This window comes from Orycteropus afer, unplaced genomic scaffold (assembly GCF_000298275.1).
Source record: "Orycteropus afer afer isolate SDZICR_OR568_19922 unplaced genomic scaffold, OryAfe1.0 scaffold00382, whole genome shotgun sequence".
NCBI lineage: Eukaryota > Metazoa > Chordata > Mammalia > Tubulidentata > Orycteropodidae > Orycteropus > Orycteropus afer.
This window is the reverse complement of record NW_006921969.1, coordinates 1,019,716-1,040,955: the sequence shown is the minus strand read 5'-3', so window position 1 is coordinate 1,040,955 and position 21,240 is coordinate 1,019,716.

Sequence of the window (21,240 nt, the reverse complement as noted above, 5' to 3'; positions counted from 1 at the left end):
GACCTTTCTCAAAGCTTCCTCACATATCCTGGAAGCAGGCTACCCCTTGAAGGCAACTAATTAACTGCTCACAGCAGATTCCACTGTGGAGTTGATTCCAGTCTCATCATGGGGAATAACCACATCCAGATGCCAAGCACTCAAAGGTGACACATAAACCTTAACTATCACAGGGGGTAATAATTAAAGGAATTTAATTAAGATCTCCAAAAAAGCTGATTTATTTTTGTACTTTCTTCTTAAAGACTGTACTCTTATTTTGGAATGTTAATTTTTTTATTTTTTTTTATTTTTGGTGCTGATGCTTTAGGTATATGAAGCATAATGACAGGTTATGCTTGGCTAATATTTGCTGCCATTTTACTGAAAAAACTTAATAACAATCATGGCTGTGGGAGACAGAATAATGGTCTCAGAAAGATGTCAATAACCCAATCATAGTAGGTTGTGAATTGTTACTTTACATGGCAAAAGGGACTTTGAAGATGTGATTAAAATTAAAGACTTTGACATGAGGAGATTTTCCTGGATTATCCAAATAGGTTCAATCCAATTCTATATATCCTTAAAAACAGAGAATATTTCACAGCTGCAGAGAACCTAAGATATGGCAGTGTGAGGGTGGCTTGGTTTGTCATTGGTGGTTTTGAAAATGGAGAGAGTCGGTCATCAGTAAAGGAATACAGTTGACTGCTTGAAGCTGGAAAAGAAAAGGAAAAAGAGTTTTCTTCTACAACTTCTAGAAAACAACACTGACTTGCTGAGACCTCGATAAATGAGACCCAATGAAACTTATGTTGGCCTTCTAACCTACAGAATTTTAAGAAAATAAATGTGTAATGTATTATGCCATTATTTTTTTTTTAATTTTTTTTTTATCACAGCAATTGAAAACTAATACAGTGGCTATCATTGTTTGAGTACTTCAGGCATTACGCTTATTATATGAAGTATAATGAAATAGGAAAATTGGAAGTTGTAAAAAATATTAGTGAATGTGTAAAGATTTATATTCCATGCATTAGTGAGATAAAAGGGTGATGGTATTGGCCATTTTGAACTGGAAAATTGTGTGGTCTACTATGCTTGAAATGACAAATTGAAGTGGAATGACATAGTAATCATTGTTAAAAAAAGTTTCAAGATCTATCCTGAAGTCCAGTTACATCAGTTATATAATAGTATCCATACACTTACAAGGAAGACCAACTAATACAACTATTATAAAACTTTACACAGCCACTATTAATGCCCAAAATGAAGAAATTGAAGATTTCCACCACCTTCTGCAGTCTGAAATTGATCAACTATGCAATTATAATGCACTGACAATTATGTTATTAGAACACAAAAGTTGGAAACAAAGAGGAAGATTCAATAGCTGGAGAATCTGGTGTTGATGATAGGAACAATGTAGAGATCTCATGATAGAATTTTTCAATATGAGTTAGTAATTCATTGCAAATACCTTTTTCCAACAATATAAATGGTTGTTATGCATGTGGACTATACCTGATAGAATACACAGGAATCAAACATTTACATCTGTGGAAAGTGTGGAGAAGCTCAATACCACCAGTCAGAACAAGGGTAGGTGCCAACTGTGGAACTGACCATCAATTGCTCATATGAAGATCAAGGAGAAGCAGAGAACATTGAAAGAAGTCCAAAGGAGCCAACATATGGCCTTGAGTATAATACACCCGAATTTAGAGACCATTTCAAGAATAGATTTGACACACTGAGCACTAATGACTGAAGACCAGATGAGTTGTAGGATGACATCAAGGACATCATACATAAATAAAGCAAAAACTCATTAAAAAGACAGAAAAGACCAAAATGTATGTCTGAAGACACTCTGAACTTAGTCTAAAATATAAAGCAGCAAAAGTAAATGGAAGAAATGAAGAATTAAAAGAGCTGAATATAAGATTTCAAAGGGAGGCTCAAGAAGAGAAAGTAAAGTATTATAATGAAATCTGCAAAGACCTGGAGTTAAAAACCAAAAGGGAAGAACACACTTAGCATTTCTGAGCCTGAAAGAACAACAAAAACAAATTCAAGCCTCAAGTTGCAATATTCAAGGATAGGGAGCAGCAGTCAAGAAATCAGATGTATTTCACTGGGCAAAGCTGCTGCAAAAGACCTCTCTGAAGTGTTAAGAAGGAAAGATACCACTTTGAAGAGTAAAATGGACCTGACTGAAGCCATGGTGTTTTCAATCACCTCCTATGCATGTGAAAGCTGGACAATGCATAAGGAAGATCGAAGAAGAGTTGATGCTTTTGAATTATAGTGTTGGGGAAGAATACTGAAAATACCGTGGACTGCCAAAAGAATGAACAAATCTGTCCTGGAAAAAGTGGAGCCAGAATGCTTCCCAGTAGTAAGAATGGCCAAACTTCAACTCATCTAATTTGGTCCTGTTTTCAGAAGGGACAATTCTTTGGAGAAGGATTGCATACCTGGTAAAGTAGAGGGTCAGCAAAAAAGGGGAAGACCCTCAAGAAGATGGATGGACACTGGCTGCATTTATGCACTCAAGAATAGCAGGGATTATGAGGGTGGTACAGGACTGGGCAGTGTTTTGCTCTAATGTGCGTAGAGTCGCTATGAGTTGGAGAAAACTCGATGGCACCTACAAAAAATATGGGCAAGATATTGAATAATGCAGGTGGGAAAAAAAGTTGCAAGGAATACACAGAGTCACTGTACCAAAAATAATTTGTTGACATTCAAACATTTCAGGAGATAGGAGGTGATCAAGAACCAATGGCATTGCAAGAGGAAATCCATGTTACAATGAAAGTGTAGGTGAAAAACAAGGTTCTCCAGTCTGAAATTGACCAAACATGCAATCAGGATGTGCTAATTATCACTGGTGACTGGAATGAAAAAATTAGAAACAAAGAAGAATCACTGGTAATTGGAAAATTTGGCCTTGGCAAAAGAAATAATGCTGGAAATCGCATGATAGACTTTTGCAAGACCAATGACTTATTCGTTGCAAATAACTTTTTGCAACAACACAAATGGTGGCTATACAGGTGGACTTTGCCAGATGGAACACGCAGGGATCAGATTGACTACATCTGTGGCAAAAGGTGATGGAAAATATCTTCAGCCAAAACCAGGCCAGGAGCTGATTGTGGGACAGACCATCAACTGCTCATATTAAATTTCCACTTGAAGTTAAAGACAATTAAAACAAGTTCATGAGAGCCAAAATATGATCTTGAATATATCCCTCCTGAATTTAGAGACCATCTAAAGAATAGATTTGATGCATGGGACACCAATGACCAAAAACCAGAAGAATTGTGGAATGACATCAAGAAAATTATTCATGAAGAAAGCAAGAGGTCACTAAAAAGACAAGAAAAGAAGAAAAGACCAAAATGGATGACAGAAGAGACTCCGACACTTGCCTTTGAGTGGAGAGTAGCTAAAGCATATATAAAAAAATGACAACATAAAAGAGCTGAAAAGAAGATTTCAAAGAGCAGCTCGAGCAGACAAAGCCAATTACTATAACGAAATGTGCAAAGATTTGGAGTTAGAAAACCAAAAGGGAAGAACACGTTCCATGTTTCTCAAGCTGAAAGAATTGAGAAAAAATTTAAGCCTTGAGTTGCAATATTGAAAGATTCTATGGGAAAAATATTGAATGATGCAGGAAGCATCAAAAGAAGATGGAAGCAATACACAGAGTCACTGTACCAAAAAGAACTGGTAGATCTTCATCCATTTCAGGAGGTGCCAAATAATTAAGAACTAATCATACTGAAGGAAAAAGTTGAAGCTGCACTGAAGGAATTGGCAAAAAACAAGGCTCCAGGAATTGACCGAATACCCATTGAGATGTTTCAATAAACAGATGCACTCCCTCGGTTATGCCAAGAGACTTGGAAAACAGCTACCTGGCCAACTGACTGGAAGAGATCCATAATTGTACCCATTCCAAAGAAAGATGATCCCACAGAATGTAGAAATTATTGAACAATATCAGTAATATTGCACACAAGTAAGATCTTACTGAAGATAATTCAAAAATGATTGCAGCAGTATACTGACAGAGAACTTCCAGTGCTGCAACTTGGATTCACAAGAGGACATGCAATAGGGATATCATAGCTGCTTTCAGGTGGATCCTGGCTCAAAGCAAAGAATACCAGAAAGTTGTTTACTTGTGTTTTATTGATTGTGTAAAGGCATTTGATTGTGTAAAGGCATTTGATTGTGTAGATAACAACAAATTGTGGATGGCATTGAGAAGAATGGGAATTCCCGAGCACTTGATTGTACTCATGAAGAATCTGTACCTTGACCAGGAGGCTGTCGTTCGAACAGAACAAGGGGACACTACATGGTTTAAAATCAAGAAGGGAGTGCGTATTCTTTACCAATACTTATTCAATCTGTACGCTGAGCAAATAATCCAGGAAGTTACACTATATGAAGAAGAATGTGGCATCAAGATTGGAGAAAAAATCATTAACAACCTGCGATACTCTGATATGACACAACTTTGCCTGCTGAAAGTGAGGATGACTTGGGGCACTTACTGATAAAGATTGAAGAATACAGTCTGTAGTATGGATTACATCTCAATACAAAGACAACAAAAATCCTCACAACTGGACCTGTAAGCAGCATCACAATAAATGGAGGAAAGATTGAAATTGTTGAAGACTTCACATTGCTTGGTTCTACAATTGATGCCAATAGAAGCAACAGTCAGGACATTAGACTAAGTATAGCACTGGGCAAGTTGGCTGCAAGGGACCTCTTTCAAGCGCTGAGGAGCAAGGATGTCTCCATGAGAACTAATGTGAGCCTGATGCAAGCACTGATATTTTCAATCACCTCATATGCCTGTGATAGCTGGACAATGAATAAGGAAGACTGAATAAGAATTGATGCTTTTGAATTGTGGTGCTGGTGAAGAATGCTGAAAGTACCATGGATTACTAATAGAACTAACAGATCTTCCTGGACTAAGTGCAGCCGGAATGCTTCTTGGAAGCGAGAATGGCCAGACTTCATCTCACCTACTTTTACCATGTTGTTAGAAGGGACCATTACCTGGAGAAAGATGTTATTCTTGGTAAGGTGCAGGGTCCACAAGAGGGGAAGGCCCTCAGTGAGATGGATTGATACAGTGGCTGCAATGATGGGCTCAGGTACAGCAAGGATCATGGAACTGGCACGGGACCAGGCAGTGTTTAGTTCTGCTGTGCATAGGGTCGCTATGAGTCAGCCATGACTCGATGGCACCTAACAACAACAACAACAACAGGAATTGACATAATACTAATTGAGATGTTTAATGAATGTAATGCTGGAAGTGCTCACTTGTCTATCCCAAGGAAATTGAAGACAGCTATCTAGCCAACTGACTGGAAGAGATGCATATTTGCGCCCATTCCAAAGAAAGGTGATCCAACAGAGTGTGGAAATTATTGAACAATATCATTAATATCATACATAAGTAAAATTTTGCTGAAGATAATTCAAAAATGGTTGTAGCAGTACATTGATGTCAAGCATCCATATTAAAGCCATATTCATGGAATGAAGGATATCATTTCTGACATCACATGGTGTTGGCTGAAAGGACAGAATATCAGAAAGATCTGTACCTGTGTTTTATCGACTATGTAATGGCATTTGACTGTGTAGGTCATAACAAATTATAGATAACATTGTAAAGAATGGGAATTCCAACACTTAAGAACCTGTATATAGACCAAGAGACAGTCATTTGAAAAGAACAAGGGAATACTGTGTGATATTAATTAAGGAAAGGAGTGTGTTAGGCTTATATCCTTTTGCCATACTTAGTCATATGCTGAGCAAATAATCTGAACAGCTGAACTATACAGAGAAGAAGGCAGCATCAGTATTGGAGGATGATGCATCTGCAATCTGTGATATGGAGATGACAACACATTGCTTGCTGAATGCAAACAGAACTTGAAGCACTTACTGATGAAGACTAAAGACACAGATTTCAGTATGGATTACATCTCAACATAAAGAAAACAAAAATCCTCACATCTTGGCAAATAAGCAACATCATGATAAACAGAAAAAAAGTATTGAACTTGTCAAGGATTTGTTTTACTTGAATCCACAATCAGTGCTCATGGAAGCAGCAGTCAAGAAATTTAATGATGTATTGTATTGATCAAATCTATGGCAAAAATAAATAAATAAATAATTAATTAATTAAAAAGCAAAGATGTCACTTTGAGAATAAGGTATATCTGACCCAAGCCATGGTATTTTCATTTGCCTCATATGAGTGAAAAAGCTAGACAATGAATAAGGAAAACTGAAGGAGAATTGATGCATTTGAATTATGGTATTGGTGAAGAATATTGAATATACTTTGGACCATAGAACAACAAATCTGTCTTGGAAGAAATACACCCAGAATGCTTCTTAGAAGGGAGGATTGTGAGATGTTATGTTACATACTTTGGCCATGTTATCAGGTGGTACCAGTCCCTGGAAAGAACGTCATTGTTGGTAAAGTAGAGGGTCAATGAATAAAGAGGAAACTCAATGAAATGGATTGACACAGTGACTGCAACAATGGACTCAAACATAGCAACAATTGTGAGGATGGTATAGGACTAGGCAGTATTTAGCTCTGCTGTACGCAGGGTCGCTATGAGTTGGAAATGACTTGATGACACCTAACAATAGCAGCAATGCTCTTCATTAAGGAACCATGATGATGTAGTGGTTAACTGTTAGGTGCTAACCGACAGGTAGGCTGTTGAAACCCACTGTTCTGATTACCTAGTGCTGCTCTGACAAGAATATACCACAAGTGGATGGCCTTAACAAACACGATTTTATTCTTACAATTTGGAGGCTTTAAGTCCAAGTTCAAAGTGCTAGGCTCTAGGGGCTGGGTAAAAGCCCCTCAACCTTGGGGTCCAGCTTTGCCTCCTGCTCCCGGGCCACTGGAACCAGAGGTGCTTCTTTACTCAAACAGCTGCTGCCTGCTGAGGCTGAGAAGCCCCAAGTTTGACAAGGAAAAAGGCACAGTCTTGATGTTACCAAACCACACAGCAGGCCCTTAAGTCCATTGTAAGTCCCAAGGTCGGCAGAGCATAGCAGGCTGCTGAGCAAGGACACGGCTACATGCAGGATCCAAGTGTGCCGTAAGCTAGAGACTATTCCCAAGGCTTCTCCTTAAATACAGGAAGCAGACCACATTCCCAAAGGCAGCTACTCAGCTGTTCGTGGTAGATCCCACCATGGAGCTGATTGCCAGTCTTATCATGGGGAATAACTACCACCAGCCTCCCAGCCACTCAACCAGGCTCAGCCAAGTTGACACACAAACATAACTACCACACCCACCATCTGCTTTGTGGGAGTTAGATGTGACAATGTGCTTATGGAGCTCTTCTACTCTGTCCTGTAAGGTCACTCTAAATCGGAATCCACTTGACAATAGTGATTTTGTTTTAATGTGTATCATTGAGGTGCACTGTTTCTGTAGTGCTTAAGAGCTCCACTTTTAACTGAAAAGTCAATGGTACGAACACACCAGTTGTTCTGTGGGAAAAAGATGTGACAGTCTGCTTCTGTAAAGATTTCAGCCTTGGAAACCCTATAAGCAGTTCTACTCTGTCCTATAGGATTGCTGTCAGTCATAATCAACTAGATGACAACTTTTTGAAAAATGTTTTTGCTGGCTTTATGCCTATCACTTGCATGTCTTACTTATTTCCCACAACCCTCTTTTAAAAGTGAGGAAACAAGGTTTAGAGAGGTTAAGTAACTTAATCCAGATTACACATAAAATGGGAGTGCAACTTCAAATCCATAATGACTGTTTCAAAGTCTGAGCTTTTAACTGATAGCCTCTTTAACCTCTCAGCTCCTTGCCTGGAAATTATATATGCTGTAGTGTTAGGCAGGAGCTCTGGTAGCATAGTGCTTAAGGTACTTGACTGCTAACCAGAAGGCTGGTGGTTCAAACCCACCAGCCACTCCTCAGAAGGGAGGTTGGGCAATCTATTTCTGTAATGATATCGGCTGGGAAACCTAAGGAGGTGTCGCTATGAGTCAGGGCTGACTCAACGGCAAACAACAACAATAACAGCATAGTGTTAGGCACTTGACTGCTAACCAGAAGGCTGACGGTTCAAACCCACCAGCCACTCCTCAAAAGGAGGATGGGGCAAGCTACTTCTGTCATGATACTGCCTCAGCGGTTCAAACCCACCGGCCACTCCCTGCCAGATAGCCGGGCCATCTCTTTGGGAGCTCTGGTAGCATAGTGACTAAGGCACTTGACTGCTAACCAGAAGGCTGGCGGTTCAAACCCACCAGCCACTCCTCGGAAGGAAGATGGGGCAATCTACTTCCGTAGTGATATTGCCTTGGAAACCCAAGGAGGGGTTGCTGTGAGTTGGGTCTGACTCCATGGCATATAACAACAACAACAACTGGTAGCATAGTGCCTAAGGCACTTGACTGCTAACCAGAAGTTTGGTGGTTCAAACCTACCAACCACTCCTTGCAAAGAAGGTTGGGCAATCTACTTTCGTAGTGATACTGCCTTGAAACCCAAGGAGGGGTCTCTATGAGTTGGGTACCACTCGACGGCACATAACAACACCACCAGCCTTCTGGTTAGCAGTCAAGTGCTTTAGACACTATGCTACCAGAGCTCAGAAACCCAAGGAGGGGTCACTATGAGTCGGGTCCGTCTTGAAGGCACATAACAACAACAACAATAGTGTTTCCTGGAACTTAACATTAAATTTTCTCTGATAATAATTCAAGGAAACAACAGGGCAGTTTTTGTTTTGGCCCTTGTTTGCCATCACTCAGGTAAATTTTAAAATATTTACTTTCCATTAAGTGATAGAATTATACAATCTTGTATCAATTACTTACAGGTTTATACCTGTCAAGAACAATGAGACATTTAAAGAGAAGACGGTCAAGGAATTTGGCAGGCTGTTTCTCACTGACTCAATTAGAAACAATTAGAAAGCTGAATAAAAATAAATTAAAATATTCTTAAATGCATCAAGGAACAACTAATAAGAAAGTAAGTATCAACATGGACAAAATTTAAATGAAAAGAGGAATCCAAAGCCATAAGTGGAGACAAAAAAACTTGCTTTGTTCTGAAGGTTTTTGATAAACTTGAAAAACTTTAATTTTGGCCTGAATGACCTTGTAGGATCATAGAGTGTCAGAGACAGAATTCAAAGTGTCAGATTCTTTCATTTCTTTCCACATAAAACTGAGACCCCAAATGCTACCACAGCCTTAAAGTGAGGGTAAAGCAAAAATAACACTCCCCTCTTCCACCTCTCACTCAAAAAAAAATTTAAAAATTAATAAACAAGCTCTGCCATTGAGTCGTTTCTGAGTCATAGTGACCCTCATTGGGTTTCCAAGGCTGTGGATCTTTACAGAAGTAGATTGCTCCGTCTTCTTTCCATGGAGGAGCTGGTGGGTTTGAACCACTGACCTTCCAGTTAGTAGTCTAGTGCCTTATGCACTGCCACCAAAACTGCCTTCTCCCCCTAGGCCAATGTAAACAACAAGGGGTAGAAAATTACACCTCCACTGAGATGCATAACCAATCTGGCCCTGGTAGAGGGCCAAGTCCACATCACCATGGTGGTGTTAAATCCCTCAAGTCAACCAATAGTCTTAGACTAGGGGCCTAGTGGAAGCAATCACACATCCACCTTGAGGGAATTTACCTTCATTTTAGCTTCCCCTGCAATCTCCGCTATTTCAGAATTATTCTCCTAGTTACTCAGGTCAAAATCTTGATGTCATTCTTGACAGTTCTCTATTTTTCACACCACATCCAGCCTATTAGCAAAGCCTATTTGCCTTTAAAATATTCTACTATTATTTCTCCACTGGAATATTGCATTGATCCTCAAACTGGCCTCCTTGCTTCTGTCTTTGCTTTTCTTGAGACTATTTTGAATGCAGTAATCAGAGTGATTCCATTAAATTTAAGTAATGTAATTCTTTTACTCAAAACACTTCCGATGATTCTTACCTCACCCAGAGAAAAAGCCACCATCTTTAGGATGACCTCCACAGATCTAAAACTTCTACCCAATCTGCTTTTCTAATTTCATATCCTGCTACTCTTCTACTTGTCCAGTGTAACAGATGATGTTAGTAGAACACATCCTCTCTTGCTTATCTTTTTGGTGTAGGCAGGCCCAACTCCAAGAGCCAGCAGCTGTATTTATTTGCCTGAGGGCTTTTTCTTGCCAGTGGAGCCTGATTGCCCACAGTCAGGCAGGTCAACAAAATACTGGGATGTAATCCTGTCTGAGAACAGACCTCAACCAAGACCATCAGAAATCATATAAAAATCTCAATGCCCTAGCCTCAATTTTTGTATCATTACCATGCCAGAGGGTCCTCTTTGAGATTAAGTTCCTTCACCCTGAGTATTAGCCTTGAGAACATACCCTTTATTGGCTACCTTCCTTCCTCATCTCACTTCCTATTCCCTTACCACTGTCTCCTTATTCCCAAATGGTCTACCTGGACCTGAATATTTAACTGCAACTAAATCGTTCAGTCTATTTCAGTCATATTGCTCCTTGTACAGAAGTATGCTTCAGCCTCTAGGTTATTGTGTTTGCTATCTCTGTTCACTTACCTTGAGTAATATTCTCCCAGGTCTATTTTCTTCATATCTTTCAGTGTAGAATTTTCTGACCATTTTATCTGTGATCACATTCAATCATTTCATTCATTTTTTCTTTTCTAAATGAATCATTTCCCCCCATTACTACACATAATAGTCTAACTAACAAATTAACTTGTTAATATGTGTGCAATTTACTTTTTTACTGGCTATTCTCCCATGGGACTATACGCTCCCTGAGCAATGAAATGTATCTCTTTTATTATCTGTTGTACACTATAAAAGAGAAGCTCTGGTAGCATAGTGGCTACGGCACTTGACTGCTAACCAGAAGGCTGGCGGTTCAAATCCACCAGCCACTCCTCGGAAGGAAGATGGGGCAATCTACTTCTGTAACGATACTGCCTCAGAAACCCAAAGAGGGGGCGCTATGAGTTGGTCCGACTCGACGGCAAACAAACACCATAAAATATGCCAGCCACACAGCTGGTGCTAAACAAATATTTCTTAAATGTGTACAAAAATCAAAACAAATTATATTTCTAGGATAAAAAAAAATCTCACGGGGAAACAATACTCTAGCATAAAAGTCACAAAGTTATTATGAGTGTGAACTAGCAGAAACAAGACAGCAGAGAAAGATCTACAAATATTTAAGTTCAATATTATCACAGATTAGAATATATTTGTGTAAACTATGTTAATTAAAAAAATGAGTAGAGAAACATCTGGAGCAGGAAGCTTTAATAATAATTGAGTAGACATGAATTTCTAGATTAAGAAAAAGCAACAAATTATAAAAAGAAAATCCTCATAATCAAAGTGTTTATCAGCGCATTAGACACATCTAATTGCTGGTAGTTGGAGAGAAGACTACTTGAAAAGAAAGATACTATCCAGAGAATGGGGATCAGGAAGAATGCAAAGTGTGGGAAGATGTGAAAGCTTGAAATCTGTATATTTTCTATGGCTGCTAGAATAAAATATCACAAAGTGGGTGGACTTAAACAAGAGAAATTCATTCCCTCACAGTTGGAAGCTGGAAGTTCAATATCAAAGTGTCAGCAGTGTTACACTTCCTCTGAAAGCTCTCTGAAGATTCTGTTCCATGCCTCTCCCCTAGCTTCCAGTGGTGACCAGCAACCCTTGGCACTCCTTGGCTTGTAGATGCATTGCTCCAGTCTCTTCCTCCATTGTCACATTCAGTTCTCTGTATGTCTCTTCTTCTATACCTAGTTTAGAGCCCACCCTACTCTATTACGACTTCTTTTTAAATTTGATTATTATGTTTATGAAGACTCCATTTCCAAGTAAGGTCACAGATGTCAGGGTTTGAGACTGACATATCTTTTTTTGGGATATAATCCAACCAAAAATAGTATCATCTAACCCTTTACATTATTATTACTTAATTTATAAAATTAGTCTTCAGTATAATTACCCCTTAAAGTGTTACAAAAGAATGTTAGGAGCTTTGGATTTACTAGTCTTTGGTGTTATTATTTCATTTAAATTTATTAAACTTACAGAAGACATTTTATATCAACATACACATATCTTAGCATGAATTGCCACTGCTCCTACACCTTGAGATAGATTGCCAGTGTATGCACTACTTATATCCTCTGTAAGTGAATCAAGGATGATAAATTTCCTGTTTTATTTAGCAATGTTTTCAGAATCATTTAGAAGAGTTGATTATATAAATTGAAATATCTTTACTTTGCATCAAGTATTTCTGCTAAGAAAATGCCTTGTTATTGGAATAACCATTTGTTATATTCTCAGTAAGACAGGTTTCTTTAATGAGAGGAGAAGCTGATTTAGAGTTGCTAGGTAATTACCCAGGAGCTCTGGTAGCATAGGGTCTAAGGCACTTGACTCCTAACCAGAAGGCTGGCGGTTCAAACCTACCAGCCACTCCTCGGAAGGAAGGTTGGGCAATCTACTTCAGTAATGAAACTGCCTGGGCAACCCAAGGAGGGCTCGCTATGAGTCGGGTCTGACTTGATGGCACATAACAATAGCAAAAGCAGGTAATTACCCATCTGTCAGTTCGTAGTGCTATAGTGGTTTGCCTGTTACTATGATCCTAGAAGCTATGTCACTGGTATTTCAAATACCAGCAGGAACAGCAATGGTGAACAGGCTTCAGCAGACCTACCAGAGTAAAATAGACTAGGAAGAAAGGCCTGGAAAAATACTTAAAAAATATTAGCCAATTAACCAAAACCATACAGATCACAATAAAACATTATCTGATACAGTGCTGGAAGATAAGCCTCCTAGGTTGGAAGGCACTCAAAATATGCAGTTGTTGCATTCATGGGTTTGAGTACACCAAGGATCATGAAGATGGTGCAGGATCCAGTCTCATTCTGTTATGCAAGGGGTCTCCCTGAGTTGCAGCCAATTCCATGGTAGCTAACAATAGGTAACCAGTTAGGGAAATTTAAGAGCTTCATGAGAGCCAGGAGGAAACAAAATAATGAGTGCTGTGTTTCGTTTTCAACTTTTCTCCGGAAGCAGGTATGAAAACATTACCATAGGACGTTTTCCATACTAAGAATATGCCACTTTGATTTAAAGGAGAAATAGTTAACTTTAAAATTCAGGAAAAACAAATTTAAATTGTTTGAAAAGAATTACATATTATGTAAGTTTAAAATGAGTCCTATTTAAAATTCTACAAACTGATGACAACATTCCCCAAATTAAGGGGGAAATTCGTCTATGGAGCCTCAATTAAGTTGATGGGCATTATTTTTATCTTTATTATTCCTTAGAATATAATGGTCCTTACAGGAAAAAAAAATCCGATTTATGATATTACAAAAGTAAAGAAAAAATAAAATAAACCTTTGGCTTTTTTTTTCCCTCACTACTTTTGAGATGGCTGTAAGAACACTTTTGCAAAAATAATTCCTAGTTATCTAAATATGTGGAGGAGTATGTGAATATGAGAAAAGACTATAAAGAATAAAAATAAAGTTCAACCACCCCTGTACTCATATCTAAACCATATTCTCTGGCTTTTATGAAGTAAATAAATGGAGAGGACCAGCTTTCTTTGACGTGCATGTGGTTGCTTTTGAATTGCAGATTTTGGCAGTGCAAAAGGAAGGAAACAAGTGGTAGCACCATTCCAGAAGTGCTTCTGCTTCTACTTCTACCCTCCACACCCAATTTTCCACTTGAATTCTTGGCCTTTGCTGCCAAGAATATATACTTCATAACTACTGAAAACATAAACTCCATTCTTTAGTGAATTGGAATTTAATGGAAAGAATACATGAGAGTTCCATTTGTTGCCCAAATTGTGTTGATTTAAAAGTAACAGAGACATTAAGGTGTTTGGAAAACAGAAAACTGAGAAAGAGATGGAATGTGACATAAGCACATGTTTAAGAATAAATGTACTAAAGTAAAACTGGAAAATCCTGAGTATTTTAATAAACTTTATGGAGTTCTTTAATTTTCTTTCATATCTAAATTAAATTATCAATGTTTATTGTCTGCTGAAAATTCAAATGGAGAAAATATTTTTTTAATTAGAGAAATTAATATTTAGCAATTGTGTTTTTCTAAATAAAGCTAGGCTTACAAGCTACTTTTCTAATTAGAAAATGATACCTGTCAAAATATCTTTAATTTGAGAATATAAATTCCATTACAAATGCAGAAAAAATAAATAAAATTTTTTTATAATTTCACTACCAAGATATAACCATTGCCAATACTTCTTAATGTTTCATGCCTTCTCTTATATGTGTATGTTTACTAAAAACAGGATCATATTATAAATACTCTTTTACAGCCTTACATTTCATGAAACAATATATGATGATTATATTTTCATTCAATAACTTTAGAGTTATATCAAAAATTTTAAAGCCTGCATAGTACACCATGTGGATATCCTATAAGTTATTTAAGCATTTACTTATGGATGATATCTTAGGTTGTTTCTTATTTTCTTCAATTATAAAATGTTGTTGTTGTTGTTATATGCCATCGAGGTGGACCCGACTCATACCGACCCCTCCTTGGGTTTCTGAGGCAGTATCACTACAGAAGTAGATTGCCCAACCTTCTTTCTGAAGAGGGGCTGGTGGGTTTGAACCACCAGCCTTCTGGTTAACAATCAAATGCCTTAGACACTACACTACCAGTGCTTCTACAATTATAAGATAGTAGCCACAAAAACTTATTGGAAACTGCATGGCTAAAGTTAAATAAAAAGATTTTTGTCTACAGCCTCAGAATAAAACAGTAAAAATTATGCATCATGTTTGCAATTGCAAATGTTAATTACATGAGACCATTAGTTCCAATAATTCATAGCTATTTAATTCCACTAATGTCACTTGTAAATACAGAAAAGGAAGAAAAGACCAAAATGGATGTCAGAAGACACTCTGAAACTTCCTCTTGAATAGAGAGAAGCTTAACTGAATGGAAGAAATTATGAAGTAAAAGAGCTGAACAGAAATTTTCAAAGACTGGCTGGAGAAGACAAAATAAAGTACTACAATGAAATGTGCAAATACCTGGTGTTAGAAAACCAAAAGGTAAGAACACACTCAGCATTTTTCAACATGAAAAACTATCAGTTGAAAGCAAGCCTTGAGTTGCAATATTAAAGGATTCTATGGGCAAAATATTGAATGATATGGGAAGCATCAAAAGAAGATGGAAAGAATACAAAGAGTCATTATGCCAAAAAGAGGTAGTAAACATTCACTCATTTCAGGAGGTAGCACATGATCAAGAACTAATGCTATTCTTCAGCAGGAAGAAGTCCAAGATGCACTGAAGGAATGGGTGACCAACAAATCTCCAGAAATTGATGTAATACCCATTGAGATCAGAAATGGATGTAACCCTTCAGATGCTTATTCAATTATGCCAAGAAATTTTGAAGATAGCTACCTGGTCAACCAATTGGAACAAATCCATACTTATGATCATTCCAAAGAAAGGTGATCCAACAGAATATGGAAATTATCAAACTATATCATTGACATTACATACAAGTAAAATTTTGCTGAAGAGAATTAAAAAAATAGTTGCAGTAGTGTATTGACAGGGAACTTCCAGAAATGCAAGCTGGATTCAGAAGAGGACATAGAATGAGGGATATCATTGCTGATGTCAGATGAATCTTTGCTGTAAGCAAAGGATAGCAAAAAGATGTCTTTCTGTGTTTTATTAAATATGCAAAGGGATTTGACTAAGTAGATCATAACAAATTATGGATAATATTGTGAAGAATGGGAATTCTAGAACATTTCATTGTGTTTGTGAGGAACCTGTATGTGGTGGTGATGTTTGTGTGTCAACTTGGGTGGGCCTGGTTGAGTGGTTGGGCAGCTGGTGGTAGTTATTCCCCATGATGAGACTGGCAATCAATTCCATAGTGGGATCTACCACAAGCAGCTGAGTAGCTGCTTTGGGTATGTGGTCTGCTTCCTGTATATAAGAAGTAGCTGTGGGAGTGGTCTCTAGTTTATGGCATGCTTGAACCCTGCCTATAGCCATGTCATTGTTCAGCAGCCTGCCATGCTTTTCCAACCTTGGGACTTACAATGGACTTGAGTTAATGGCCTGCTATGTGGTTTGGTAATGTCAGGATTGTGCCTTTTTTACTTGTCAACCTTGAACTTGGCAGTCTCAGCAGCCAGCAGCTCTCTGAGTGAAGAAAAAAGCCTCTAACTTCAGTGGGCTGGGAACTGGAGGCAGAGCTGAAGCCCAAGGCTGAGGGGCTTTCTCCCAGCCTCTAGAGCCTGAGACTTTGAACTTGGACTTAAAGCCTCCAAACTGTAAGAGAATAAACTCCTATTTGTTAAGGCCATCCCATTTGTGGTAGACTCTTGTCCGAGTGGCACTAGGTAACCAGAACACTGTACATAGACAAAGATACAGCTGTTAGAACAGATAAAGAGTATACTGCATGCTTTCAAATCAGGAAAGGTGTACATCAAGATTATATCCTTTAATCATAGTTTTTCAATCTGTATGTTGAGCAAATAATCTGAGAAACTGGACTATATGAAGAGGAATGAGGCATCAGGAGTAGAGGAAGACTCATTAACAACCCACAATATGCAGATAACACAACCTTACTTGCTGAAAGTGAAAAAGTGAAGAAGACTTACTGAGGAAGATAAAATGATACAGTGTTCAATGTGGATTACAGCTCAACATAAAGAAAAAAAATCCTCACAAAAGGATCAATAAGGAACATCACACTAAATGAAGAAAAGTTTAAAGTTGTCAAGGATTCCATTTTACTTTGATCCACAATTAATGCCCACGGAAGCAGCAGTGAAGAAATCAACTGATGTATTGCATTGGATCTGCTGCAAAAGAACTATTTAAAGTGTTAAAGAGCAAAGATATCACTTTGAAGACTAAAGTGTGCTGGCCATAAGCCATGGTATTTTCAGTAGCCTGATAAGCATATGAGAGCTGGGGAATAAATAAGGAAGAGTTGATACTTTTGAATTATAGTGTTGATGAAGAATATTGGATGTACCATGTGCTGTTAAAATAATGAACAAATCTGTCTTGGAAGAAATACAGCCAGAATGCTCCTTAGGAGTAAGAATGGCTAGATTTTGTCTCGTATTTTGTTCATGTTGTGAGAAGGGGCCAGTCCCTGGAGAAGGATATTATGCTTGGTAAAGTAGAGGGCCAGTAAAAAAGGGAAGACCCTCAATGAGATGGATTGACACAGTGACTGTGATGATAGGCTCAAGCACTGCAATGATTGTGACCATGGTGCTGGATCCAGCAGTGTTTCATTCTGTTGTACACAACATCACTATAAGTTGGACCCAACTCAATGACACTGAAATAAAAACCAGAATACCTCCACTATGTACGCTGTGTATTGGGGAGTAAGGAGGTTTCTTGGAGGTCAGAAACTATAGGAAAGCTACACCAAGCATGGCTCTAGGAGGTTTGTTATCCCTGAAAGCTTAGTGTTCCAAATGAGCAATTGTATAATTTTCCTTTTATTATTTTGTAGAATGTGGCTTTTTAAACTTCTCTCTAAGATACTGTGTGTTACTGGAGTCCCCTGGACTCTGATGAGATCTCTTGCCACATCAGATCCTTTCCCCCATAAATCCAGATCACATATTGGGAAGACTCTTTGCTCTAATACGTGCAGATTTTCTAAGTGAAAAAACAGGAGAATTTCATACTTGGAGAATATTAAAGCAATACAGAAGTAGTCCACAGGTTAAAAATAAAAGTCTCCTGCAGTTAATGAGGGGAAAAAAAAAGTGCCACACACACACACATGCACACACACAATCAAAAGAATCAACCTAGCTGAAAAACTCCAAAAGAATTAAAAAACCAAATAAAAAAATATATATGAAATAACATTTTTATCACTTTGAACTCCACCTGAAAAATTAAAGAAGGGAATTTATGCAATCACCTCAATAAAAGCAGAAACAATTTTTAAAAAGATAAAATTCAACACAAAACTTCCTGAATTTTAGCTAGACACATGGGCTGCCAGCTAAAGACTGCATCCCACAGCTTTCTTTGCTGCTGGATGTGGCCATGTACTAAGTTCTTGCCAACAGAGTGTAAGAAGTGATGTGAATAACTTCTGAGTTTCACTCTTGTAATGAACTGGACCCCCATCCTTTATTCTCCTTCTCTCATGCCAGCTTCTACTCCAGCCAGATCTACTATATGCCCAGACTTTGTTCTTCTTGTTGTTGAGTTAGGTGCTGTTGAGTCAGTTTCAACTCATACTGACCTCATGTACAGCAAAATGAAATATTGACCAGTCTATTGCCATTCTCACAATTGTTGCCAAGCTTGAACCCATCATTGCAGCTACTGTGTCAAATCATCTCGTTGAGCATCTTTCCCTTTTTTGACAACCCTCTGCTTTACCTAGTGTGATATCCTTCTCCTAAGATTGGTCCTGTCTGAAAACATGACCAAAATATGAGAAACAAAGTCTGGCCATCCTCACCTTAGAGCTTAGAGGTGCATTCTGGATGTACTTCTTCCAAGACAGTTTTGTTCATTCTTCTAGCAATTCATGGTACGTTCAATACTCTTGCTAATAATACAATTCAAACACATCAATTCTTCTGCACTCTCCCTTATTCAATTTTTAGCTCTCACATAAATGAGTCTATCATGACTTAGGTGAGGCCCACCTTAGCCTTCAAAGTGACATCTTTTGTCTTAAACACTTTAAAGAGTCCTTTTGCAGTAGATTTGTCCAATTCAATGCATCATTAGATTTCTTGACTGTTGCTTCCACGGATGTACACTGCTAGTCATCAGTCCTCTTAAAGAAACAAACAAAAAAGTGAGGTTCATAACTAGGGCTTCCTATTGCAGGAGAAAGTTAAGGTTTTTTTTTTTTTGGACTTATTCTTAGTTTATGGAAAAATTTGAGCCACTCATTTTATAGCCCACATTTTATTCACTTTAGGTGTGCTTTAACTATACTAATAAATTTTAAGCTTCCTGAGACAGACACTTTTCCATGTTCATTTCTTACTCTCTTGAAATCTAAAATTAATAAAATGTAGTACACAGACTATATTTTAAAAAATATATTTAATTGCAATCTATTATGTTTGCTTATTCCTGTTGCTAGCTAAATGCAGTGCTATTTAACTGAAGCAAATAATAACCAAGCTAAGAAATTAAGGTACAATTTTGAAAATTTGAATCAATTTAAATCCTCATGTTACATTTAACTGCAGAGATTTAATAACCATTTGCCTTCCCAGTGAAAGAGAAATAGCCTGAAGTCCTTGGAAGCCAGAGCTAGAATATCAAGAATTTAGAGTTTTTTTTTGTTGATTATTTTCTGAATCAACTTTTATATTCTTAGTATATACAGTAGACAGATAATATAAACACTCTATTTCTTGGCTCTATTAGAGTAAATTATAAAGATATATGTTGTTGTTGTTGTTGTTTTGCTGTTGAGTTGGACCCGACTCATAGCAACCCCTCCTTGGATTTCCGAAGCGGTATCACTATGGAAGTAGATTGCCCAACCTTCCTTCTGAGGAGTGACTGGTGGATTTGAACCACCAGCCTTCTGGTAAGCAGTCAGGTGTCTTAGGTACTATGCTACCAGAGCTTCTATAAAGATATATAGGATGGATAAATGTTTTGGAATTTGCATCAAAAACAAGAAGAGGTGCTTCTCTAATTCTGGAATTAATGAAGCAACAATTATCTATTGGATACTTACTACTAGTGGTATGAACTTGGATAGCTTTTTAAAGTTATTTGTACCTTATTTTATTGGAAAAGATTTTAAATTTGGTAAGTTATACTTACATAGTTATTAAAATCTGTATATATTTTTTTAATTTTGTTATTTAAAATTATTTGTAGGAAAAATATAAGAATTGGTCTCTTTGAATGTAGCTATTGTTAGAAACCATTTGGGCTAGAAATCTTTAACAGAGCACAGGCATATGAGTGAGCATGATGCACTATAGAGCTTTGATGGTAGTCGCTGTAGGCAGCGTGTTAGGTCCTGACAGAGAAGTAGCCAAGAATGAGCTAGGTGGGGAAGGAGAGATCAAAATTTAATTGCATAAAACTTTCCAGTACTGAAAAATAAAATAAAAATAAAAATAAAATACTCATGAAAATTATATACATATAAATATACATACATACATATATACATACACACACACACACACACATATGTATTGAGTGATTCAATACAAATCAACAAATATTTATTGAACACTGTTTTGGTTACTTCTAGTGCAGCTCTAACAGAAATATCCACAAGTGGCAAGCCTTTTAAAACAGAGATTTATTCTCTTATAGTTTTGGAGGCTAGAAGTCTGAGTTCTGCTGGGTGAAAGGTTCTCAGCATTGGACTTCAGCTCTGCCTCTTGTTCCCGGCCCCTGAAGCTGGGGCTTTCTTCACTTAGACAGCTGCTGGCTGCTGAGGCTGACAAACCCAAGGTCGACAAGTAAAATGGCATAGTCCTGATATTACTAAACCACATGACAGGTCATTGATTCAAGTCCATTAAGACTGGTAGAAAACATGGCACATGGTAGGCTGCTGAATAATGACTCAGTTACATGCAAGATTCAAGCATGCCAAAAGCTACAGACCATTCCTAAATCTTCTCCTTATATATTGGGAGCACACCATATCCCTAAGGCAGCTACCCAGCTGCTCACAGTAGATTCCACCATGGAGCTGATTACCCATCTCATCATGGAGATTACTATCTCCAGATGCCCAGCCACTCAAAACCAGGCCCAGCCAAGTTGACACATAACCTTAACTACCACAAACACTTATTATATATTATGGACTTGGGTTACATCGGTGAACAAAATAAAAATCCTTGCTCTCATGAAGCAAGTAGAATGATGCTTTCATCTTCTGGAGTACCGTCCATCATAAGAATCACACAAGTCTGGGAGGAGGTAGCTATGGGGAGGAAGTGGGAGGGGAGCTGCTGCATTGTAAGTTTTGGTCAATGACGTGAGACAAAGTATATGTGAACTGCTGTATGAAAAGTCAATTT